The sequence below is a fragment of the Monodelphis domestica genome, chromosome 4 (genome assembly GCF_027887165.1).
Source record: "Monodelphis domestica isolate mMonDom1 chromosome 4, mMonDom1.pri, whole genome shotgun sequence".
In the NCBI taxonomy this organism is placed as follows: domain Eukaryota; kingdom Metazoa; phylum Chordata; class Mammalia; order Didelphimorphia; family Didelphidae; genus Monodelphis; species Monodelphis domestica.
In genome coordinates, this window is record NC_077230.1 from 124029361 (window position 1) to 124056037 (window position 26677).

The 26677-nt window shown below is 38.0% G+C and overlaps 1 long non-coding RNA gene across 1 annotated transcript; it reads left to right on the forward strand.

Moving 5' to 3' along the window:
- The first annotated feature begins 3449 nt into the window (after window positions 1-3449).
- On the forward strand, window positions 3450-26677 carry LOC103104181 (uncharacterized). Its single transcript, XR_467376.3, has 5 exons — window positions 3450-3503; window positions 12610-15432; window positions 22263-22357; window positions 23723-24069; window positions 26306-26677. It is a non-coding gene; the product is annotated as an uncharacterized LOC103104181 (long non-coding RNA).

Consider the following 26677-nt stretch of genomic DNA (forward strand, 5'->3'; position numbering starts at 1 on the left):
CTACATGTTGAATACTTTATAGATGTAGTGTTTTTTTTTTAATGAAGAGAAATGGGTAGAAAATAGTTAATGGAGCTGAAGGTGAAAAAGTAGGATTTTCCACCAACATGCCATTCATTTCAATAACTAGGCAGTCCCTTTCCTCAATGAGCTTAAGTTTATCAAGGATACATAAGAGGGGGGAACAAAAAACAATCAGTCTCTCTGAATGATACAGTAAAAAGAGTGGTGGATTTGGAATATAAGGGCTTGAACTTGAATTCTGGCTCTTTTTACTTTGGATAAAATGATACACTTTCCTCTCATTATCTCTAAGATGAAGGAGATTAGACTAAAAAAGTCTCCGAGGTCCCTGTCCATTCTAAATCTATGATCCTACAAATCGACATGAAAGATATACAGAATACATGCAAAGGTATTTCAAGGAGCCCTAATGAATGGCCCTAATAGAAGTCCTCTTATAGAATTGGCATTTGAATGGGACATTGAAGGGAGAGGTGAAAATAGGGAACATTCCAGGCATAGGGATAGCCAGCCTGTGTCAATTCCCAGAGATGGGAAAAGGGATAGTACATTTTGGAAGGTGAGTTTGGCCAGAATATAAAGGGCATAAAGAGATTTATGGAAAATATGTCTGGAAAGAGAGGCCAGAAGCAATTGTGAAATACTTGGAATAGAAGGAAGGAAAGAAAAAAAACATTTATTAAGCACCCGCTATATGTCAAGCACTTCACAAATATTATTTCATTGAGTCTTACAACAACCCTGGGAAGTACATACTATTATTATCCCTCTTTTACTGTTGAGGAAATGGAGGCAGCGATAAGTAGGAAAAATAAAGAAAACCAAAGGGAATTCTAGAATTTGACAATTTTGTAAGCCAATGTGAATTTATTGAGGGCCCACAGGTTACATGCCATTTTATTAGGTATTTAGGATACTTGTTGAGGAATAATTGTCCCTGTCCTTCAGGTGCTTTTAATATAATCAGGAAGACAAGACAATATAAATATTTCATACAAGAAGCACCAGAGTGACTCTGGGAAGGTATGATCAAACGACTGGGTGGATGAATTCACTAATATGTCGAATTGGGAAAAACTTTTTCTTGACTGGAGCTGTTGGAGCTTAAGCTATTGGTGCTATAGCAGTACTGCTTAAAAATTAAACAACTGTTCCAAAACATATCGTAGGGTCAAATTACTATGCAATGCTAAATAGAGCTGCCTGCACACAGTATTATATTTAATTAGATTATGGTGTTTGACTTTTAGGCAGCAAGTTTTACAGAATTTCCCAATGAATCCTCCAGATACTTCAGTGGAATCCATGTGTTTTTTCGCTCCTGTGCACAGCTCTGTTCCTCTGCTCTGGGGAGGAGTAGAGCTAGGCATGAATTGGGATGTTTATGCACTCACTAATCATAGATTTGTTTTTCCTCTCAGAACAGTTCTCTAGGCCAAGAATAGCTCAAGATGACAATCATTTTCATGTTCTCAGTCAAACAAAGACTCCAGAAGGGAATGAAAGGGAAGAACAAAGCCAGACAATTTAGGAGGGGGAAGAAGTAGAAAATAACAAATAAATATTCTGTTTTCCCCACTTTCGCAATCCCCACAACCTAGGTTCTGTCAAAACAGCTGGTGAAGTAGATAGAAGGTCAGGCTTGAAGTCTGGAAGACTTGCCTGGGCTCACACCAGAAAATCAGAATGGCCCAGACAAGTTTTGTCTCACAAAAAGGTTACCTCATCTGTAAAACAGAGATAATAATAACAATAGGACAATTGTTGTACAGATGGAATGAAATTTTATAATATGTATATTTACATATATGTTATATTTAATATATAGGTAATACAAATTACCAAGGCCCTCAGTGCCTGGAAGGGCAAGTGAGTTAGATTTCACCCCACTTCCAGTGTTCTCCAGTACCCTTAAGGAGGGTTGGATCTATACCTAGACTGTCTGAAAATGGGTGCTGTCCCTGCCACTGATGTTCCTTAAATTGGAAGAGTACTCTATTCCATTAGCCATTAACAGATTGGCTTTTACATAGAAATATTGATTTCAAGAGGTGTTATCAGAAATATATAAACTTATTCTCCCCAAACACCTGGGTTCCTCTTTAGCTGTGTCACTGGGGAGGATGAGGGGATTTGGTTCATAGCTTGTCCCATAAAGGATAGTCTGGGTTCCAAATCCAACTTCCTTCCTCCTACTCCCCACTGCTACCTCTCCCAGCTTGAGTCCCAGGTACTTTGGCTTCTCAGGGTTTCCATGCCAGACTGGTTGGTTGTACTACCTTGCCCCAATTATGGCTTCCAGATTGCCATGGCTTGGACTCCTCCATCCCTTGAGAATCAACTCCACCACCTGAAACTGAAGAGGAAAAACAACACAGAGCAAAAACAAATATTCCCAGACCCATTTTATGGATCCTAGGGGTAAAAAAGAGGGAGAAGGGGAAAGAAAGTCCTTCCTATCTCACCAGTTCAATTCACAGTATACATTTTGGACACAGCAAAGAGAGAATACCTGAAATAGTTTAGTGGCTCAGTCTCACCAGTTTTGAAGATGTAGGTAGTGAGTCAATGGAGGGTGCCCTCATCCATGTGGTAGAAGATGAAGAGATTTCTGTGTTACATCATTTTGACCCATTTCAAAGCCTCTCAAGAGCATTTCCACATTAGGCGAATGGGAGATGTCCAGAAATATCTGAATTACATTGATAATGCAGCATAAGTAGGTTATTATTCATCTTCAGTGTTAGTTACTTAGGGTAGATTTTTAAACTGAAGCAATAATAAAGAAGATTAAATATCCCTCTTTTAACTCAATTTCACCAAAGCCATTCAAATGTTTCTCAAATGCCTAAATATTTTTTGAAGTTCAATGTGAATAAAATGAACTCACAATTCATGACTGCTGTGGCAGTCCTTACTATTGCCCCACATCTTCCCTTTAAGCTGAACCCCCATGTCATTAGGAACATAGATGATAAAAATAAAACAGTTACTTAATTAATATGAAAAGCCCTCAAGTTTTTAGATATGAGTGGCAAACATTCCAGAGAGATAAGACCTACCCATGCTTCACTTGTCTTTATATTTCCCAGACAACTTTTTGAAAGTCTTATCAACTGCCATACCATCAGAACAGACATCGTTTCCTGGGGGTTTATTCTTTTCCTATATGTACTTTCTGCCCTGGGACTTCATCTTCTAGTTGGTGATTGCCTCACTCAGTCCGTGATTTGAGATAGACCCCAAACATGTTTTCACTTCACTCCTTTCTCCCCAGTCATCTTCTCTATAGCCTTTCCAGGTGTGTCCTGTCCCTCTTTCCCACCTATAGTTCTAGAATCATGATCAGATAAACTCTGTTGTTGTTCCTGTAAGGATATCAGGTGGTGAGTCAATAAATATTTATTTTGCATTGTAATATTTATAGCCCAAGGGGACATCTTCTCTATTGGATTGATGTGGAAGATACCTCAGAGCAGGTAAGCACAGACCCTCCTAAGGGATAAGCACCCCCCCCCCAGACTTAGTTGCCCAGCAGGGGTCCAGTAAGGACAGTTTAGGGTTGAATAGCTGTCCTTAGGTTCAGCTCCCTCTATGTCTCCTGAAATGATAGTCTTCTTATCTAAATGCAGTTATTTAAATAAAGATAAATTTTAATAACAAGTTTGGATTGGGAGGTATCAGGGAAGAGGGAAGAGGCATTTTCCTAGATTGGGTTTGAGTCTCTCTCAGCTTTTGAGTTAAGGCTAGGCCCCACAGGCTGGTGGAGGGTTTCTTTTATTCCTGACTATATTAATCTGTGCTGGTTTTCTTAAGTTCAAAGTCTTAGCAGTAGACAGCAAGCAGCAATAACAGTTCTGACTTTCAGAGCTGGTTGGGCCTGTCTCTTCGGGCTGATGCCCCTAAAAACTGGCCTTACAGTCCAAACTGCTTCCCTTAAGTCCTTTTGTCCGATGAACATGATCCCAGGGATCCAGGTAGAGCACACAGTTGGGAAATTCAGGAATAGAGGCACTTCTATCCAGAGACAGGGAGAGAGGATCCTTCCAGTTCCAGGGCCAGTACTCATCACAAGACCAACTGCCACTCCCAGTTGCCCCTCCCCCCACCAACTGTCATTCTTGTCAATATCTTCTCTCTAACATTCCAACTACTGCTTGTTCCACCTGATTGGCAGAAAGTTCAAAACTTGCTTTAGTTTTCCTTTCCCAGCATCAATCTAACCTTTTAATTTTCCAAGCCAAAGAGTTCTTCCCTCTTCACTGTTTAGGACTCTATTAGAAAATAAGCTCCTTATGGGCAGGACCTGCCTTTGCTTTTGTGCTTGAATCCCAGCACAGTGCCTGATGCAAGGAAAGTACCTAATAGCTATCTTTTTATTCAATGACTCAAAAAGGAACCAGAATTCTAAGAAATGTAAACAATGGTTACACAAGATGCTATTTAGTTGTATTAATCACATAGAAAGGCAGCAAAACGTTCTGGGGTCTGGAATGCTGTTTCTCCAAAAGTTATTTTGACCAAAAAGTGCTATTGGTGAAAAGCAAAAGATTCTGAAGGGGCATTATCAACCTAGAAAGGTCCTGAATGCCCGCCTCATGAGAGAACCATTTAATCTTTCAATGGCTGCGTTTTGAAATGATTCTTGCTCACTCTGATGGTATCAGTAGAAAACTACCCTTTCAGTCTTATCTCCCACTATTGCTTTATAAGAACTGCCCATTCCATCCAAAGGCTCTACTCACTATATTCCTAAAAAACCTAATTCTTTCAGTGTAGTGGCCCATCTTATACTTCTTGGTATCTTTACACACAATAGTTGAAAAAAAATACTTATTCATGAATCGATTTAAAAGAGCACATCATTCAGGGTCCTCCGTTAGAACAAATATTTCTCACAGGAACACCTGTTACAGGATCTTTTGGTCAAGTTTTTTGGGTTTTTTTGAGTGGTACAGAGATGATGCAGGTTGTGTGATGGGTTTATTTCAAAATTTTCAAAGTGGACAGAGTGGTGTGTTTTATAAAAACGATCAAAAATGTCTGCCAGACCATAAATATTTTTCACATCCATCTTCCCAAACAATTGAAGCAGACAGAAAATAAGCTTGTTGGGTGTTATATATGTTCTAGAAAATAGATTATGGAATGACCAAAACTGATCGATATGATTTTATAGTGGTCATCTTAATGGTCAATCAGGATGGCTAAATAGAAGAATTTTGTGGCAGTGTGTTCTGATAGATGTAAAGGGACTGGTCAGTATAAATCATGCAAACCTTCTGAGTAGGCTTCTATATTTAAGGATCACAGCAATAGCCTAAATGACATTAGCATTCTTGATTACCAACTTTGACTTGAGAGGATGAGTGAGTGGCTTGCTCCAGGTCATTTTATATTTTCAGGAAATTTTCCAGCTCACATTTGATGGTGCAAATTAAACCCCCAAACTAAAAGAGATTGAAAAGGTGTCTATTATAACTTGCTTGTTTTTCAAAAAAAGAAAGGAAGGAAGGAAAGAAGAGGAAGGAAAGAAGAAAGAAAGAAAGAAAGAAAGAAAGAAAGAAAGAAAGAAAGAAAGAGAGAGAGAGAGAGAGAGAGAGAGAAAGAAAGAAAGAAAGAAAGAAAGAAAGAAAGAAAGAAAGAAAGAAAGAAAGAAAGAAAGAAAGAAAGAAAGAAAGAAAGAAAGAAAGAAAGAAAGAAAGAAAGAAAGAAAGGAAGGAAGGAAGGAAGGAAGGAAGGAAGGAAGGAAGGAAGGAAGGAAGGAAGGAAGGAAGGAAGGAAGGAAGGAAGGAAGGAAGGAAGGAAGGAAGGAAGGAAGGAAGGAAGGAAGGAAGGAGAGAGAGAGAAAGAGGAACAGAAAAAGAAAGAGAAAGAGAGAAAAAGAAGACTTTTCTTGTTTCAGTGTCTGGACAGGTGTGAGTCAATCAGCCTCAAAAGAATCATTTGTTATGTTTAGTTCCCCAGAGGGTGTCTTCATGACCCACACATAATGAGATGAGTATTTCTGAGCTCATTGCTGCCCTCTGCCACTGTATATGCAGCCTGATTGGATCAGCAAATAGCAAATATTACAGTTTATATAGACTAGGCCAGTGACTTACACAAGAAACACTCAATTAAGAAAGAATGTCTCTTCTCTGTGGTACCATATTCCAGGGTACCACTCTTATTAAAGTTGACTCATCGTGTGTGTGTGTGTGTGTGTGTGTGTGTGTGTGTGTGTGTGTGTGTGTGTGAAGCTTAGGGTTAAATGGGACATGATCTCACATTGCTCCATCCTTGGTTGATGGCCCAAGCAGAAAGATTCTGATTTTCCATTGTGAAATCACCAGCAGATATTTTGAAGCTGTAGAACTAACCTCTTGTAATACTGACAATTTTCTGTAGTTATAATTTTTATTGTGCCTACTGGCTGAGTGATGATAGGACTTATTCATAGACTTTACACTCTAGTGGTTTGATAAATATATAACATCTTGAAAAGGAGTTTCTTCGTGAAGTAAATGCTATTCATCAGGTCTTAGTTTTTCTTTACATTTGCTTTGGGGGGGGTGCGGAATTGTGGTAGTATTTTGTTTTGCTTTGTTCATATTTGATTTTTTTTGGCTGACTTCTTTGATCTTCTCCCTAACACAATCCACAAAAAAAAAAATAACACTTAAGACAAGCAGACCCATACAGAGTATGGGGGAAAAGAATGTTTATATATTTTTCCTATATTATCTTTTCTTCCCTTTCTGAAAGCTGTAGAAGGCAAAATGTGTTCAAGTGGTATTTTATAGCAAGTTTAATGCTTATCAGTAATTTTTTTCCTTTGACCTTCTGCCTCAGACAATTAATTTTCTTGAACTGCTCACATACTAGAACATTAGGGGGAAAAATAATGTTAGCACTAGTGAATAGAATCTTGGAAGAAAAGCTGTGCAATTATTCAAAGGGCTAATCTTATCTCTTGTTTCATTTTTATATCACAAGTCTACATTTAAAAGTATTAGATATACTGTTCGGCTGTCCTACACCTTCAAACCACAGTAAATAAATGCTGCTAAGTGCTGCTAAGTGCCACCAAGAGTGAAAGAGGTTATAATGAGAAGTGTGAGGAGATATGTGCTCCATTCATCATTCTGTTCAGTCCAATATCGAGGCTCTTTTTATCAGCAGTATTCCTAGCAGTGTCATCACCGCTGGTATAAATCTTCTGTCAGTGGGTGTCGGACTGATGCCCTATTAAAGCCTTGCTCTCACATAATCACAAAATGACCTTTAGATGTCTTTAATTAACCTCTGACCTGAACCATGCCAAAGTCTTGTTGGTAGGTAAATCTATGGCATGACATTTGCTTATGACACTACATTTGTCTTGGTTTAATAATCCTACCTTTCAGATTATGGCCAGTATGAAATACAGTTGGGATCATAGCTAATAGCTGGATTAATTTTTAAAAGGTTAGAACATAATATTTTCCTCTGAGCTCCCAATGATATCATTGCAGGCATTTTCCCAGAGGGATTTGGGGTTCCCCCATTAAAAATCAATTAAGGCAAGATGTCAATTTCACCAATGATGTAGTCCTCCCTGACCCAAGGTTATTCCCTTTGAACATTGTGAGGCTTGGGGGGCGGAGGGCTTCTTGATTCCTTCAACTAGTCACATGGCTGCCAAATGAAAAATATAGTTACTTCTCATTTATCCAGGAAAATAGAATAGAGTGGTAATATGAATAATCCAAAAAAAAAGATTTACTTTTGACTTTGGAATATGATTTTCCCCTTTTCTATACAAATATGTCTGGTGTCCAGGGAATTTCATGGTGTATCAGAATCTCATTGCTAAGAAATTAAGGAATCCGGGGAGGGAGAGCTGTATTGTTGGTAACTTCCTGACTACTTAGGCCATCATTGAGATTCCATCCCTGGAACCATTATGGGTGACTTTCACCCTAACTTGATCACCAGGGCAACCACCTCACTCACTACCACCAACCTCAAACCATACCAATGTGTCCACTAAAATGCTTTTTAAAGAATATATATATATATATTTATTACATCGAAGTATTGATATTATATAAGACAAAATAGGTACAAAAAACTTAAATAAGATAGGTTATGTGACACAGTAGCTAGTATGTTGGACCTGGAATCAGAAAGACCTGAATTCAAATTCTACCTCTGAAACTTACTGCTTGAACATGGAGAAGTCACTTAAACTTTCTGGGCCTTAATTTCTTCAGTTTTATAATAGGAATAATAATACCCAAGGTGCCTATTTCAAAGGGTTGTTGTAAAAAAAAAAGGGTTGTTGTAAAGTTAAAGTGAAAAAAGTATTTAAAGTACTTTGTACACTTAAAAGAATTTTGTAAATATGAGTTATTATTTTAAAATGAGAAACCACATTAGGCCTATAATTCATAATACCAAATGAATTACATAAAAATTCCAAGTGGGCCCCCTAATATAAATACTTTACTCATGAGAACTGTTTGTGTAATGATATGTTGATATTCATAGTCTCCAAAATCTTACTTTGTTTTTAACCTCACTCCCAAAGCCCAATGGCAGGAGATTCTCACCTGATTGGTAGAAATCAATGCCCCTCCCCTGCAAGAAGAGTGGGATGGAATTGGAAAGTGTGGGAAACAAATTCATAACCATGGGCTTTGGACCTGGGGTTCTGTATTCTCTCTTTCTAAATCTTTTTATTTTTTTCTCACAAAGCTATACTCCTCATTTCTCTACCATGCTGTAAAAATCTATTCATCCCCAAAGATCCCATCAACCTTGGAACTGATATTCCAGAAGTGCTCCACATTCCTCAGCCTTCTTGGCCCCCCAAAAGTTTTCACTAAAGAAAGGTTCCCAGACCAGCCATTCCTTCTGGCTTCTCCATTTCTCTTTCCCCACCTTTTCAGCTTCTTTTTCTGCATTGTCTCCCCATTGGAATATAAGCTCCCAGAGGGAAGAGGAAGTCTTTTGCTTGTATTTGTACCAGGCCTGGAGTCAGGAAGACTCATTTTCCTGAGTTAAAATCTGGCCTTAGGCACTTACTAGCTGAGTGACCTTGGGCAAGTCACTTAACCCTGTTTGCCTCAGTTCCTCATCTTTAAAATGAGCTGGGAAAGGAAATGGCAAACCACTTCAGCCAAGAAAACCCCAAATTGGGTCATGAAGAGTCAGACACAATTAAAATTACTAAATAACAATATCAACAAAGGCATTATCACGATTTAAATAGAATCAGAAAAGATTATCTAAATAAAATCAGCATTTTAACTATCATTGGTCATACTAAACTAATCAGTGTTGAATAAATAGATGGCTATTTGCCAAGTAATTTTATGATTTCAGAAGACGTCTCCTCATTTGCTATGGCAAATTATAACCTCAAGTTCAAGGACAGAGTTCAAATCTAAGCCTCAGACATTTACTCCCTGCATGACCCTATGCAAGTCCCTTAACCCTGTTTGCCTCAGTTTCCTCATCTGCAAAATGAGCTGGAGAAGAAAATGGCAAATCACTCCAGTATCTTTGCCAAGAAAATTCCAAATGGGGTCACGAGGAATGGAATGTGGCTAAAACAACTGAATAACAGGGATGCTAAGAAGTGAGGCAGAAGTGCCTTTTAGGAATGGGAGACAGCCTATACCAATGCATGGAAATGCTCTATTTATTTTGTGTCAAAAATGGGTCAATGGTCACAAAATGGAAGTACTATATAATAATCCAAAAAAGATAGGCGGCAATGAGATTGTTAAAGGTCTTAAATGCCAGAGTAGTTTATATCTGATCCTAGAGATAACAGGGAATCACTGGGACTGTTTAAGTCAGAGAGTAAGTCACACCTGTGTTTCAGGAATATCAGTTTGGCAGCTGTATGGAGCCATAGATTGGAAGGAAGAGAATGGAGGCAGGGAGATAATTTAGAAGTTGTTGCAATAGTGCAGCTGAGAAGTGATGAGGGCCAAATTAGGTTAGTTGCAGTATGAATAGAGGTATGAGACAGATCTGAGAGATACTGTGGAGGTGGTATTCATTAGACTTGGCAGCAGTGAGGGAGTGAGGAGGCAAGGGTGACTCTGAAGTTGGGAACCCAGATGCCTAGAAGGATGATTGTGTCCCTAAGGAAAATCAATAAACTCAGAACAGGAACACGAGTTTGGAGGGAAAAGTGAGTTACTTTGGGTTGTTGACTCCAGTTGCACAAAAAATCTTTATTTTATTTATTTTATTTTTTAAATTTTATTTATTCGGTGAATTAAGAAAAATTTTCCATAGTTACATGATTTATGTTCTTCCCCTCCCCTCCTCCCTCTCCCTCCCATAGCCAATGCTCAATTTCACTGGGTTTTATATTTGTCATTGATCAAGACCTATTTCCATATTTTTGATAATTGCACCAGGTTGATCATTTAGAGTCTCTATCCCTAGTCATATCCCCTCTACCCATGTGATCAAGCAATTCTTTTTCTTCTGTATTTCTACTCCCACAGTTTTTCCTCTGAATGTGGATAGTGGTTTTTCTCGTAGATCCCTCCGAGTTGTTCAGGATCACTGCATTGCCACCAATAGAGAAGTCCGTTACATTCGATTGTACCACAGTATATCAGTCTCTGTGTACAATGTTCTCCTGGTTCTGCTCCTCTTGCTCTGCATCACTTCCTGGAGGCCGTTCCAGTTCTCATGGAATTCCTCCACTTTATTATTCCTTTGAGCACAATACTATTCCATCACCAACAGATACCACAATTTGTTCAGCCATTCCCCAGTTGAAGGGCATCCCCTCATTATCCAATTTTTGGCCACCACAAAGAGTGCAGCTACGAATATTCTTGTACATGTATTTTTCCTTATTATCTCTTTGGGGTACAAACCCAGCAGTTCTATGGCTGGATAAAAGGGCAGGGAATTTACAACAAATCTTCATTGAGCACTGTTCCTGGTGAAATCTCCTTAGGCTAAGAAACCTAGATAAATTGATTTCCTTTTCTTGGACACCAAGAATGGCAAAAGAACAGGGACTCCCTTCCCCAAAACCTTAAAGAGGGCTCTCTCTAAGCTACAGATTGGTAGAATGGACCAATACCACAAAGGAGAAGATAGTCTTCAGCCCTTTGAATGTATTGGCATAAGGCTCCATTCTATTTTAAAGTTGTCTTGAGCTGATGCAATATCATCAGAAAACATGTGATGACCCCACAATAGACCAATGCTGTGTTGCTCTGTTTCCTGTCCTACATTCCTGGCAGCAGCGTGCCCTTTAATTGGAGGGTTGCATGCCAAGCTAACCATCTAGCCTCATTAAAAACCCACTAGTTATTATACTGATGGATTTAGGCTCCTGTCCAAAAAGTGATGAAACCAGCCTCCACCCTTTGGGTCCACAGTGACACAGGATGTAAGAAAGCCAACTGCTAGTGGTTAAGCAGCTCAAAACAGGATCTGTTCTATACTTAGGTGATTGATCGCCTTTGTGGTATAACTTGAGGGATTTGAAATGAGGAACTGCTGGGAAGATCAGTCTCTGCTTCCACCTCCCCCACAAAATAACTTCTCTGCTGAAATTTCATTATTAGTAATTCATTCAATTATTTTGTATACTTTCCTCTTCCCAGAATTTTCTTTATAAAATATAAATGCCCCTGAGAAAAGGAGCACATGTAGTTTTAGCCAATCATATGGTGCGGTGCAAAGAGCAGCCCGAGGAAGTAAAAAGAATAGTGAACTGGGAGCCTAAAGACTATTTCTAACTTCATTTCTGCTACTCACTAGCTGGGAACAAGTCTCTTGACCTCTTTGGGCCCCAATTTCTTCATCTGTAAAATGGGGGGGGGGGAAATATTAGTTATAATCACTTCTTTATATATCTTGACTATTAAACATAGGAATGTGTGCAAAGGGCTTTGTTTTCTTAACCTTTACCTTCTGTTTTAGAACCAATAGCTACTATGTATGATAAGGCAGAAGAGTGGCAAGAGCTAGGTGATTGGGATAGAGTGTCTTGGCCAGCACCACACAACTGGGAAGTATCTGAGGTAAAATTTGAATCCAGATCCTCTCAATTCCAAGCTTGGTGCTCTAATCTGCCTGCTGCCTCACTGCCCTGTTGCAAAGGGCTTTGTAAACTACAAGGTGTTACATCAATATTACCTACTGTTAAAATATGTATGTGGGCAGTGATGGGAATGGGGGAGTAGACGGTAACTAAGGTTTCAGTTCTCTGACCCTTTGAGATTCATCTCAAATCCCACATTGATCAGGAGGTCTTTCCTGCTTGTGCCTTCCCTCCTCAGATAACCTTCTGTATGTATTTTGTATGTACACAGCTGTGTCCATGGGATCTCTCTCATTGGAATATGAGCCCTTTGAGGGCAGGAGTTGTGCTTCTGCCCTTCTTGGAATCCCCAGAATTTAGCACAGTGCCTGGAGCATGCTAATTCTCTGTTACACCTTAGCTGACTTTATCCCTAAAGGTTTCTTCCATCACAAACCAGATTCAGGTAGCAGGAGAGCAGAAATCAGAGTATAAAGTTGACTGACTTCACAATTTGTCTGGCTCTAAACATGGATTCCCATCATCCTCAGATACAACAAATGGCCTCATTGCCTGTGATGTGAAGGGTTATTTTCCCCCTCTGCTTATGTGAAAGCAAAACTACCATGGGAGAGACAAGCCTGGACACATGGGAAATTTCTAAAGACTTATTCAAGGTATGATCTTAAATAGTTTAGTCAAAGATATGTACACCCACTCAGGGCCTAATCTATTGTTTTTCTTGGCTTACCCATCCTGGCATGGCACAGGGATCTGGAGAGAATTGGGTCAGGAAGAAAGGAAAATAAAAATGGCTAGATTTCTTGACAGTTTGATGTATGATCCTTAATAAATGACATATAGCATCCCACATAAGCATCTGTGTGTTTTAAGATGAAAATTACACTGTATTTCTCACCTTAGCTGGGCATATTTTGAAGTCATTAAAGTAAATTGTACTTAATTTTACTTCCAATATCATTAACCTCATATCTACAGTTTATTAAAAATGGAAGTTTTCTATTAGTGTTATTTAATTAAGTTCAATAAAAGTATGATAAACATTTACTAGGCAAGGACATTACTCCAGATGTTCAGAATACAGAAGAGAAAAATGAGAGCATTCTACTCATTAAGCTTACAATTTAATGATAAGGATGGGTCTTTACACAGATAAGGAAGACATAATGATCATTGGATCTTAGATCTAGTGCTGGAAGGGACTCCAGAGTCCAACCTCCTCATTTTACAGGTGAGGAAGCTGAGTACTATGTAAGTGAAGTGACTTGCCCAAGATCAGATCATAAATCTGGGGAGCATCAGCAGTGGGATGTGAACCCAAGTATTCTGACCCCAGAACTGGCACTTCTTCCTCTCTACCAAATTGCAGCAGATGAAGAGAGATTCAGACAATATGATATGAAAAACTTTAGGAGGCATGGACTCATTTTAGCTGGAGGTGTTTAGGAAGGCTTCATGGAGTAGCTGAATCCTAAAGTGGACCTTGAAGGAGACAAAGGATCTAAAGAGGAAGAAATTGAAATGTGTTAGATATTTACTCTAGGCAGCACAGCCTTCTTGGATGTTGGAGAGAGTAGGATAGCATCAAGGAATGGCTAGAAGTTCAATCAGTACAGAAAAATGAAAACAACATTGAAAAAAGTCTGAAAAGGTAGATTGGAGCCAAGGTATGGAAGGTCTTGAATGTCAAGCCAATAAGCCTGCATTTTTATCCCACAATGCTCAGTTCTTTTCTTTTTCTTTTTCAATTTTCATTAAATTTTTCTCAATTACATGTAAGTAAGCATTTCTAACAACCATTAAATTTTTTTTAAGTTTATGTTGTCTTTCTCCTTCTCCCCTTACCCTTCATTGAGAAGGCAAGCAGTTTTATAAAATTATTCAAATACAGTCATGCATAACATTTCCATATTAGCTGTGTTGCAAAACAAAATGTAGGCAAAACAAACAAACCAAGAATAAAAAAGTGAAAAAAATTCATTTCAGTCTTCATTCAGACTTCATCAGGTCTTTCTCTGGACATAGATAGCATTTTTCATTGTAAGTCCTATGGAATTATTGGGATCACTGTGTTGCTCAGAATAGCTAAGTAATTCACAAATGATCATTGTCAATATTTTTATTACTGAGTATAATGTTCTACTGGTTCTGCCCATTTCACCTTGCTTAAGTTCATGTAGATTCTCCCAGGTTTTTCTGAAATCATCCTGCTTGTCATGCCTTAATAATATTCCATAAATCTTCATGTACCACAACTTGTTCAGCCATTCCCCACTGATGAGCATACCTTCAGTTTCCAATTCTTTGTCACCACAAAAAGAACTGCTATAAATATTTTTGTAGGTGTAGGTCCTTTTCCTTTCCTGTTTTTTTTTAATCTCTTTGGAACACAGATCTACTAGTATTGCTGGGTCAAAGGGTATGTAGTTTTATATCCTTTTGGGCATAGTTCTAAACTGCTCTCCAAAATGACTCGATCAGTTCACTAATGATGCATTAGTGTCCCTATTTTTCCACATCACCCCCATTGTTTGTCATTTTCTTTTTCTACCACACTAGCCAGGCTGATAGGTCAGTACCTCTGAGGTGTTTTAATTTACATTTCTTTAATTAATTTACTAGCCAATTATTTGCAGTGCTAGATCAGCTTGTGGAGATATATAACTTCTAAGATCCTCTTCCTTTTCCCCTTTCATATTCTCCATCTCTCACATGTCTCAGTGACATTTCACTAGTTCTCCTTACTTTATTGAGTGAAGAAAGGCCTCCATTGATGGAGAAGCAAAGTGTTATCTGTTATCTCTACTCCCAGATCTATGTGTTGGAAGCTTTGAGCTTTATTTTTGGTTGAGAGGATGAAGGATAAAAGAAAAGAAGCAAGGAGAGTCTTTTCTCATGGCTGACTTTAACAATTTGTTGGTTTGGGAGTAGCTAGGGGGTTCAGTGGATTGAGTCCCTACAGATGGGAGATTCTGGGTTCAAATCAGACCTCAGATATGTCATATCTGTACAATCCTGGGCAATTCACTTTAATCCCCACTGCCTAACCTTTATCATTCTTCTGCCTTGGAACCAATACACAGTATAGATTCTGAGACAGAATGTAGGGGTATTTTTTTTTGTTTTGTTTTGTTTTGTTTTAGTTGTTGTTTCTGTTCTCATGGAAATTGAGATTTTATCTGTCCTCTGAGAAACTTCCCAGGGGTTGGTTGGCTCACTTCTCCACATGGGGAGCCATTAGCTCAAAAGGGACTAACAAGGAAGAAAGACACCATGAGTTGTCCCTGGCCTAAATACCAGACAGCTTTCTAACTTTCATGAGCCAGTCTCTACTCCAGCCTCTTAAGCCTTCTGTAAGTAAAGTAAACATTAACTTTAACTTGAGCCTTTTTGTTCAGTATTTTACGCATTGTTGTAGCTAGTATTTATGAAATGGTCCAGAAATCATAATCATAAAATTGTAGTAAAAAGTAGAAGTAAAAAATACTCAGGGCTAGATGAGCTCTACCACACACCACTATTTAATAGCCATAGGACTTTTAGAAAGTTCCTCCTGTTTCCTCCCTTAGAAAAGGGTGATTAAAGTAGTTCCTACACTGACATCATTGAATTGTTTTGTGTAGAAAATGAATAAATGTATGTAAAAGCACTTAACTATAAAGTAAAAGGTAGTGAGAGATGTTTGCTACTACTTAGAAATAGTTAATTGCCAAGGAGAATTGTGCAAGTGTTAGCAGGAAATGTCCATCTGCTGTGAAATTAGAGGACTTTGAAGGATGAGACCAGCCTCGTTCCATACAACAGGAAATAAAAAGAGACAACTGTCCACAGATTGTTAAGTAGAATAAATGGACAAAATTTTGCTTATGTTGGCATCACATCCCTATCTCAATTCATGGTAGGATCCTGTCCTTGATCTATGTTTTGATACTCCTTTTACTCGAGATATCAATTTTTATCTCTGGGCTCTCAGCTCTGCAAGGTGCATTCTGCTGATTGACATTTCACAGGTTGCTTCTGGCCCCGAATTTCATCAGACCTTCCTGGCCACTGCCCTCCCCCCCACCCCCACCTCAGTGCAGGAAGCTTTGACATATCAGGTAATCTCTTTAGCCTCTACCTACCTTTAGTCTCATGCCCTGGCCTCACCCAATGAGAAAAACTGCTTTAAAAATTAACCTGGTGTGAGAGAATACACAGGTAACAGACTAGTTGGAAAACTACCAGTAGTTTAAGCACAAGTAATAAATACTTAAGCTAGCAAAGGGAGTGGAAAAGAAAGTGTAAAGAGACTATATGAAGAAAGATTCTATATAGTTTAGTGACTGATTAGATACTGAAAACTAAAAAAGGCAAAGGAATCAAGGAAGATAAATAGTGCTGGATTTTGAGCCTGAGATCCTGGATTTTAAGCCCAAATTAATTATTAACTACCTGTATAACCTTGTGTAAGTTACTTCCCCTCTTTTAGACTATTTTCTCATATGTAAAACTAAGGATATGGACTAGATCAGGGGTGTATAACTTGGAGTCCATGAACCTAAAAGGAGTAAATGGATAGATTTCTGGGGATTCTATGAACCTACAATGGAAAAAGAAATTACATCTTTGCTTTCACTAATCTTTGACTGAAATTTATTATTTTTTTCCTTTAAAAATTTTTTTCCATGGTTACATGAAAAATTTTTTCCATGGTTACATTCTTGCTGTCTCCCTCCCTTCTTCTCTTCCCACTCCCAGAATTGACAGAATTGACAAGCAATTTCATTGGGTTATACATATATTATCACTTAAATCCCATTTCCCTATTATTCATTTTTGTAATAGAATGATCTTTTAAAACCAAAACCCCAATCATATACTCATATAACCAAATGACAAATGATTTCTTCTGCATTTCTACGTCAATTGAAAAAAGTTTCCATAAATTGTCAAAGCATTTGCTTATTTGTAAGCAGAAAGGGAGGAGCAGATAGAAAAGGATAAATTAATTATATCATAAAAAGCAAAATGTTGAAAAAAAAAAGCAAGAGGGAATGGAATTCATTTTCATGTTTTGATATATGGGGCATATTATTGCCCTTAAATGGTAGTATATAGTAGGAACCCAAATTCTTATCATCTAAGTAAAGTATATGTTATTGAGCTCAACAGTAATTTTTTTTGGCTATATGGTAGGCGTCAGATAGAAAGAATGATTTCAGTTGAAGAATGGAGTCTTCTGTTTGAGAGGGAATTACAGTGGTGACATAAAGTCACTGAGTGGCCATTATTTTTGGTTTCATAGGTTCAATTTCATCAAATAGGTACTTTAATTTATCATACAAAATATTTCCAAAATAATATACACAAATTACCATCTCAGGAGGTAACTGACCATATCATCCCCCTCCCCCCATTTTCTTCCTTTCAGTCAGAACCAAAATCAAAGAATTCTAGAAATGGAGCATCTGTGTGGTCCAACCATCCCTGATATACAACTTTCTTCTAAAAATTCCCTTATTTGTCTAGTTTCTGTTTGAATGCTAATAATTACAGAGAATTTACTATCTTGTGGGAAAGGTTATTCCACTTTTTTGGATTATTTATTGTTAGAATGTCCTTTATTTTGAGCTAAAATCTGCCTGGTAGAGCATCCCAAAGCAGGCCCAAACAGATGAGAATTTTTTCAATATGGTCTTGATTTTATACTTGTAGATTATTCAGAGAAAACTGATTGTCTTAGACTGTCAAAGATTTTGACATCTACCAACACTGTCACTGGTTTAAAAAATGACCAAGTTGATCAATGGAAAAGACTAGACAAGCAAGCTGAAGAAGCAGTAGAATTCAATAATTCCAAATCCAATAAGTCCAAGGACATAAACCACTGAGAGAAGAACTCCCTATTTGATAAGAACGTTTGGGAAAACTGGAAAGAAGTTTGGCAGAAAATGTTTGTATCAGTATCTTATACCACATGCTTCTTTATAATAACCACAAAATAGAAAAGTAATCTAGAACTAAAATGTCACACCACTAAAAAATAGAGGGAAACAGAATAATGTTTTTCCTAGATTTGTGACTAGGGGAAGATGGGACATTTGTTATTATAAAAACATTAAAATTCTTTCATCCAAACAAAATCAATGCTTTTAGAACAAGAAGAAAAATTCTGTAAGGAAAACATCTTTGCATCAAAATCTTTGATAATAAACACATAATGCTGATATTTAGGAAGTTGATAGCAAAATAATACCAAGAGCTATTCTCCCCAGTAGGTAAATTGTAAAGGTGTATACATAATTTTCTAAAGAACAAATGTAAAATATGAACAACCATATCTTAAATCCTTCAGATTATAAGTAACAAGTGAAATATAAATTAAAATAAAACTGATATTTTATCTCATACTCATAATTTTTGTCAAAGATTATAAAGTACCAGAGAGAGATGGAGGCCATAAGAACAGAATGTTGCATATGTTATCAGACTTGGTTACTTTATTAGTCAGCTATGCATAACAGTTTTTTTAAGGAGGAGCTGTGGGAAGATAGGCACATTGACACAACATTTATATAGCTATAAGTTAGTCCATCCATTTTGAAAAATAATTTGGAAATTTGGGAGAAAAATCACTAAACTATTCATAATATTTGACTCAACAATTATACTACCAGGCAAATGTCCCGAGGAGTTCAGTGGTAGCTGTAATCATCCCCTACATTCCAAAATATTCATAGTAGCACTATTTGTGGCAACAAAAATCTGGAACAACGTTGGTGCCAATGATTTCATTGGTGTAGAGAATATCAATGAAGACATTCCTTCTATCAATAAAGCTCACACCTGCTCTGAAACTTAGTTTCAGAGAGTTGCCTAGGGTAGCACAAGGCTAAATAAATTGTGAAGCATCACATTGCTTGCATGTGATGGACGTAGAAGATGACTCTAGCTATTACTTACTCTGAAGCCAGGTTCTATCTACTTCACAATACTTCCTTTCATGTTTTTCTTTGTTAAAAGCAAGGATGAAGGGCATCTCAGTAAATGAGTTACGGAGAATATAATTAGTAAGGTAATTACTATTTATTACTAATTACTATTATTGCCAGAAAGAAAAAAAGTATTCCAAAAAATAAAAAGCAATTTTTTGGTATTTGAATTATCAGCTGTTTTAAACTATGTCAGGGAGCCAATCAATTAGTGTAAATATTTAATTAAAAGTGGATCACGTTAATGAAAGTATGGACATAAGCCTTTCACAGGGTAATTACAATAGTCACTGCTTTTGCCAACAATACAGAGCCCAGAGTGGGAACAGCAGCTCATGATCATTATGCTGATATACTGTGGAAACTCACTGCTTACATACTGCCCCATAGTTCAAAATAGCTCTGGAGAGATGCTGGGTTTTTGTCAAGACTAGGAGATTAAAAAACCAAAAACCCTTACCTTCTGTCTTAGAATTGATACTAAGTACCAATTTGATATTGATCCTAAGAGTAGTAAGGGCTAGGCTGGGGTTAACAGACTTTCCCCGGGTCACACAGCTGAGAAGTGTCTTGGGATAAAAATAGTATTAATATAATATTAATAAATTATGATATTATGAAATAATACAAAATATATGTATTATTATGATAAAATTTTATATTTTAAATTTTTATTTTTGTTGATATTACATTACTATATATTATCATTAATATTATATAGAATATAAAAATACAATAAATTTAAAATTTTTTTAATAAATAAGGAAAGAGTAGTGTCTGGGGCCAGATTTGACCTCAGGATTTCCCATCTCTAGGCCTGGCTTTCTATCCACTGAGCCACCTAGCTGGCCCTAACTAGGAGATCTTTCTGAGACTGCCTCTACCTTAGTCCTGACTTGAGAAATTAAAGGTCCTCCAGGGATTTCAGTGACTGTAAACCTCAAAGATGCTCACCTTAGATCACCTGAGAGCATGATGGTCTTGCAAGCATCAAGGCTGGCAGTTGTGAAATAGGAGATTCTGTAGATGGCACTCTTTGGTAATATTCCTCCTCCTCTGACATCTAGTGCTTTCATTTGGCCTCCAGGCTTTCTTAGGTCCCCCAACCAAAGTTTCACCTAGATGGATGTTTCTCAAGGTAAAGCAAGGCAAGGGGATATGCATTTAAGAAGAATTTTATGTTTACCACCTTCTTCCTTCCTTCTCAAAGAGTGCTAAGGTATTAGTGGAATATGATGTAACCAGGGTTACATCGAGATAAGCCTGGAGTACTTTGCGTGATGCTAATTAAAGGAGAAAATGCTGAATCCCTGCCTGAGGGAAAGAGTTGGTAGGAGAGCTTTGCATGTGTTGGCAAATGTTTAAAAACTGATTCTCTAGAAAAAAAATATAAGCATGACACACTTTTAAGTTTAACACGCTAGATTAACATTTTATCCATCACTTTCTTAAATCTAGAAAGTCCACCCAAAAATAAATCAAGCCTTGATTTTTAGTGGTTGCTCATATCCAAGGGGTAAATGCTCACATTGAAAATTTAACCATCAGCTCTCTGAGGCAGTTTGAGCTAGCTCCAGCATAGCCCTGGATAGGTCCTTTCATTTTTAAGCTGAACTATCAGCTTCCCAGCAGGAAATCTCATTCACTCTATTTTCTGGCGTGTTCTAGTCTGCAACTTCTTCATTTCTACTGTCTGCTTATAGAGATAGATCTCCTGGATATTCGTGATAGTCTTCTGTGTTACCAACATTTGGTGAAAGAGGACCAAATGGATGGGTGTAAGTCAAGAGCTACTTTCCCCCTATTTGACAGAAGTGGCCATGAAACGGCTTTCTTTTCCTGAACCAATCATGACCCCAGACCAGCAATGCTGGCAGGGAGGAGTAGAAAGTTTTAGTAGCAGTAGCATTTTAATCCGGTACCCCTCCCTCAGAGGAGAACAGAGAGTCCCTTGTCCTGCAGGAATCACCATCACTAAGGTCTCCCTTAGAAAGGATGAAGTAATTTTCCAGAAATACCTATCAAAGTCTCCCCTCAACCTGCCTGTGTATTTATTTAGACATCCCTTGGAGACATATATATCTTAACCTGGTGGCATGTGCAGCATTTACTCTACAAAGCTAATAATTCATCTCTTGTAATAGTACTCCTCTATTTTTTTAACTGCTACTTTCTCTCTTAGTATTAATTCTAAGATATGAGTGGCAAGAGCTAGGACATTAGGGTTGAGTGCCTTGCCCAGGGTGACACAGTAGAAAGTGTGTAAGGTCAGATTTGAACCCAGGTCCTCCTGCCTTCAGGCCCAGTGCTCTCTTGACTAGGTTATCTAGCTGCCCCATAATAGTACTCTTCTAAAAAAAAAAAAAACATAAATATTGAAGTGGCGCAGTAAATAGAGTGCTAGACCTGGAGTCAGGAAGACTTCCTGAGTTCAAATCCAACCTCAAACACTTGTGTGATCCTAGGTAATTTATTTAGCCCTGTCTACCTCAGTTTCCTCATCTGTCAAATGAACTGGAGAGGGAAATGGCAAACCACTCCAGTATCTTTGCCAAGAAATCCCTAAATGGCCTCACAAAGAGTCCAATATAACTTAAACAACTGAACAACAAAGGAAGTGTGATGTAGTGACTAGAGCACTAGCCTCAAAGTCAAGAAGATCCAGATTCAAGTCTTCTCTCTGTTCTCTACTAACCATGGCTCTGGGCAAGTCACTTAGCCTCTTAGAACTCAGGGAGACTCTTCTAGTCTAAAAAATTGCAGAGAAGCTACTGACCCATTGCCATCTAACAGGGGATGTGTGCCCTAAAGCAACTGAGTCTTATTGGAGAGTTTCATTTCAGATGGAGTAAGAGAGGAGGACACACTATGACTAGCCAATAGGGGAGATGTTTTCTTGGGAAGAAACTGCATAAGGTGAGTTTTCTATTCTCTTTATGGCTTCAGGAGACGCTACCCTGCAAGAATGGAGTATCTATTAGGTCTCCTCTTCATAGGCTGGTAGAAAAAGGGTTCTACTTTACCTAGACTTATTCTCTGACTCCTAAGGGCTCCTTAATACATTTTGTGAACATCCTATTGTTCTTGTGCCATAAGGCTGTTTAAATAAAGGAGGGAATTTTAGGATTTTAAGGCAGTGATGTAAATATAAAGAAGGGAGTTGGTAGACCAGATGAGGCAAAAGTTTAATTCCTTTTTAATTTTTTTAGGATTGTGTGTATGCTGAGGGGGGAGATGAATATGGTACAGAGGATCGGCTGCATATGAACCCAGAAACCGCAACTATACTTAAAATTTCTAAAAGGTATTCATGGCCTCAACAGAAAGAGTGGGATAATTTATAGGTTAACATTTTCTTTTAATGTGGATAGCATTTTCCTCATTTATAGTTAATTAGGTTAAGCATGCATGGGGAACAAGGGAGAAAGGCTTTTAGTGATGCTCTAAATGATTAGTAATTTGAATAAAGTGAAGAACCTCTAAAAAGAGGTGGCCCTGGCATATATTAAACAGACTCTCAGGAGGAGTGCTGGGATCAGCGCTATGTTTTGGAAGATACTGTGTTAATTAAAGTGCCAGAATAAAAAAATGCAGAGTATGCTAAATAATTTAGAATTTTTTTTTCAAAACCACTCTAAGGCTAGGTCTAAATGATATCAAAACCAGGGAAAAAATCAGTCAGTCTAATTATTCGGTGTAACAGCAAGAGAATACAAACACACCACTGTATCAACAGTTGAATCAATCCAATGTTGTTTTTTTATTTAGTTAAATTTGTTTGTTTCTGTAGAGAAAGCCAGGAAGACCTGGTTTCTAGTCCTACCTCTGATATGCACTGACCACAAACCCCTGGGCAAGTTTCTTAACGTCTAGTGTCTTAGGCAACATGTCTCAGAGCAGTTGCTTTACAAACAAAACAAAACAAAACAAAACTGTGTCATAAATGTGGAAAACTGTCATGAATCCAAATGAAGGTTGCCAGGATAGTGAAGAAATAAAAGACCATGTCACATGGGAGAACACAGTTAGATGGCTCAGTGGATTGAGCCCCAAGGACTAAAGATTGGAGGTCCTAGATTCAAATCTTGCCTCAGATACTACCATAGCTGTGTGACCCTGAGCAAGTCAGTTAACTTCCATTGCTTTGTCCTTACTGGTCTTCTGTCTTGGAACCAATACTTAGTATTGTATTGATTCTAAGACAGAAGATAAGGATTAAAAAAAAAAAGACTGTCCCATGAAGAATAGTTGAGAGAACTAAGCTGTGTGATGGGAAGGCAGACCAATGAAACATCAGGCCTTAAAGTATACTCTGATTTGACCTTCCTAGAGGGTTCTATGGAGCACACACAAATACTCCCTGCCTGATTTCAACCTAACACATAGAACTTGGGGGAACCTGTTTCTAAACATGCATGACTCTGGGGCCAGAACTGTACAATGACAAAAAGTATTCTAATTGACAGACAGCCAGGACTGATGGCTCAGGATGTATTGAGCCAGAACCAAGTGAAAATGCAAAGGAGACTATGCTGGTCTCTTAGTCTCTTTTCCTTCCTGGTGGTGAAGGAGGTAGTCTGGGCTCCTGGGTGGGAGATGCCCTCTCTCCCACTGAGTCGCTCGGTATCTCTTTCATCTCAGTTTCTTTATTATTCTCTCCTGATCTTAGGTGAAGGAATATTCTGAAAATTCAGGTATCTAGGAGACTTACCAGTCATCAGAGGTGCCAGTGAGTGGCAGCCAGAATCAGTAACAGAGTCCACCAAAGAAGTAGTGGCTGATGACGGAGGAAGTACTGGAGAAAAGTGATGAAAAGATAGTCACCAGAGGATGATGGCAGCTTTGGGGATCAAGACCCTTTGCGAGAGAAAGTTCTGCTTATCGCCTCCAGAAAAGGCATTCCATAAAAGAGCTTACACCTAAGAGGAACCTCATGAATACCACAGGAAGGCAGAAAACTACTTTTGGGGCCCAGAATCAGGAAGTACCCCCTGGACCCCTGTGCTCTATATACATGTATGTGTCTGACCTCCTATACTTTTCAATTTGAGTCAATTCTTGTACACTTAAATATACAGGTGAAGAGTTTATTCTGTTGGGGGGTTGGAGGAAGATTGTTTTTGTAACTTCTGTTCTTGTTCTCCCTTCTCAGTAAACCTTTTTCTCTAAGAATAGAGTTCTCCTAGCTAAAGGATAATGGGAAGCATACCAGAGAGGGGCTCCTGATCAACAGTACTAGAAATTTCCCATGATATTCCAAATCAATAATTAGCTCCTTCTAACTTCAATTATCAAAGATTTCTCTCTTTTTTTGCCTCTCTTATGTGTTTAAGATGTATCACTTTTTATTATTCATTTTGTGTATTTATAACAAGTGCCTACTAGACTGTAAGTTCCATGAAGATGGGAATAATATCACATTTAAAAGTCTTAATACCACTGCTATCACTGCCTAACACAGAGTAGGTTCTTAATAAATGCTTAATGAAATTAATTGCACTGACCTGATGTTAAGGAAACTAATTCTGAAGCTTTATGAAGTCTCTCACAACATAAACCTTGAATACTTTTAGTATTGTTTAAATATTTTAGGAAGAAAAGCTATTTTTCTCTCCCTGATGAATCCTGGCTGTCAACAGGGATAATAGATCCCTTGCCTCTCTTCTTCCTCCCCTCACTCTATCCCTACCTTCCTTATGAATGAAAGCCTAAATGTCTGGGAAACATAGACATGGTGTAGGGCAATCTAAGATCCAGCAATCACTGGCAGGAAGGGGCTATTAGCTAATTCCCATCCTCCTCTCCTTGTTTCTCCTTACCCCACACTGCCCCCTTGGGCAGCTGGCCTGGATGAGTAGCATGTGATTTATTTTTTCCTTGTTTTAATTTTATTTTAATTGACTATAAGGCTAGAGATACTTAAAATGGGCCTTTTAAAAAAATAAATCTCTTTAGGGGGTGTACCCCAAGGTCTCTCTCCTATGATAACTTATTCTTATCAACAGAGCTAGTTCTAGTTATTGTATCTCTCTACACTGCACCCCCCCCCCACCAAAGTGCTACTAGGAGACCCACTGCAGTTGCTGATGACTAGCAAATTACTCAAGTGTGAACTGTTTCACTGTCTGTCACTTTGCTCATTAGGCAAGTGAGAAAATGTATCTATGACTCTGTCACACTTTCCTCATTAGCTTAGCTGCACATTTTACTCTCCTTATCTGTTTTAAAGATGGATGCATAAAGAATAGTATTTGGTCTGTATTCCTCAGCCTAATTTTAAGAAGCAAGAGCCCAGATTCTCTTACCCTGTGCTCAACAATTACGTTGTTCAGACCAGGCAGGGAGACTTAACTATCTCTATTGCCCTACCAGTCAAGGAATATATATATGTGTGTGTGTGTGTGTGTGTGTGTGTGTGTGTGTGTGTGTGTTCAGTGGTAAAGAAATATATGTATATATAATATATAAATATATGCATACATTATATATATAAATATATATAAAAGCTTGGTGCAAGAGGACAATGCATTCAGGAAGAAGGAAGTAGATAGACAGATATTTCAATAAGTCCAATAAGATCAGGAAATGGAGCCATACACTGAAAATGCTGTTTAATAGGCTTATAGCCTTATATCCTCATCTGTAGCAATTAAAGTCTTATTGTCTCCAGGCTTGTGTTGGGTATCCCATTCACCATTTCCAGCTGGAGGCTTATCAGAGGCTGGGCTTTCTTTTTGAAGCTTCATTTTTATGGGACTCTGCTTCTCCCCACACTCACTTGCTCCACTCCTTTAAGAAAAATCATTATGATTTTTCACCATCTCTAGTTGGATTCTCTGTGATGAAGGAACAGAACTGAGATTGCCCAGTAGCATTCATGAGTTTGACATTCTGGTTTCCCTGTCAATAGAAATATGTTAGACAATTTTTGTTTGCCACGTATGACTTGCACTGTTTATGATCTGTTTTTGTTCTGCCACATAAACGTGCTTTCGTTAGTAGTTGTGTAGTGCCCTGGTGATACACTGTTTCTGATTAAGTTCAGGGAGGATGTGTGTTCCCCTAAGGCAAGAAGAGAAAAATCATATGTGTTTTTTTTTCATAGTTCAAGTTTATGGTAGAGTTGAAATTATGTATTTGCCTAATTCATCATATAGTCTTTGAGCATTTGTGATATGAAAAGAAAAATGGATCAGGTTGAAAATGGTAGGTACCTAAATATGTTGTTTTTCTTTCCTTTTTGATTTTTAAGTCTGAAGTCCTAAGATGCCAAGAAGTATGAAGAACAAAGCATTCTCCTTTTTTTCAAAGCTTAATTCTCTTATAACAATGATGGAAGCTAAAATGTATAAGCTTCATCTTTGGTAACAGTTTTTCTGCACATGAAGAAATAAGAATGCTCATAAAAACCTGTAAGGAAAATACAATGCATTATGATAATGTGCCTTGGTCTAAGTAGCTAATCACTTTTTATTAACACTTTTAGGTCCAGGGAGTTGGGATTTCTCCAAGCTGACTGTCAGGGCAGGGATTCTGGGACTCTGTATTAGTAATTAGCTTTATAAGATCTTGGCTCCTGGGGTGATTCGAATTAAAACAAAATAAAAGCACAAATTTCCAAAAA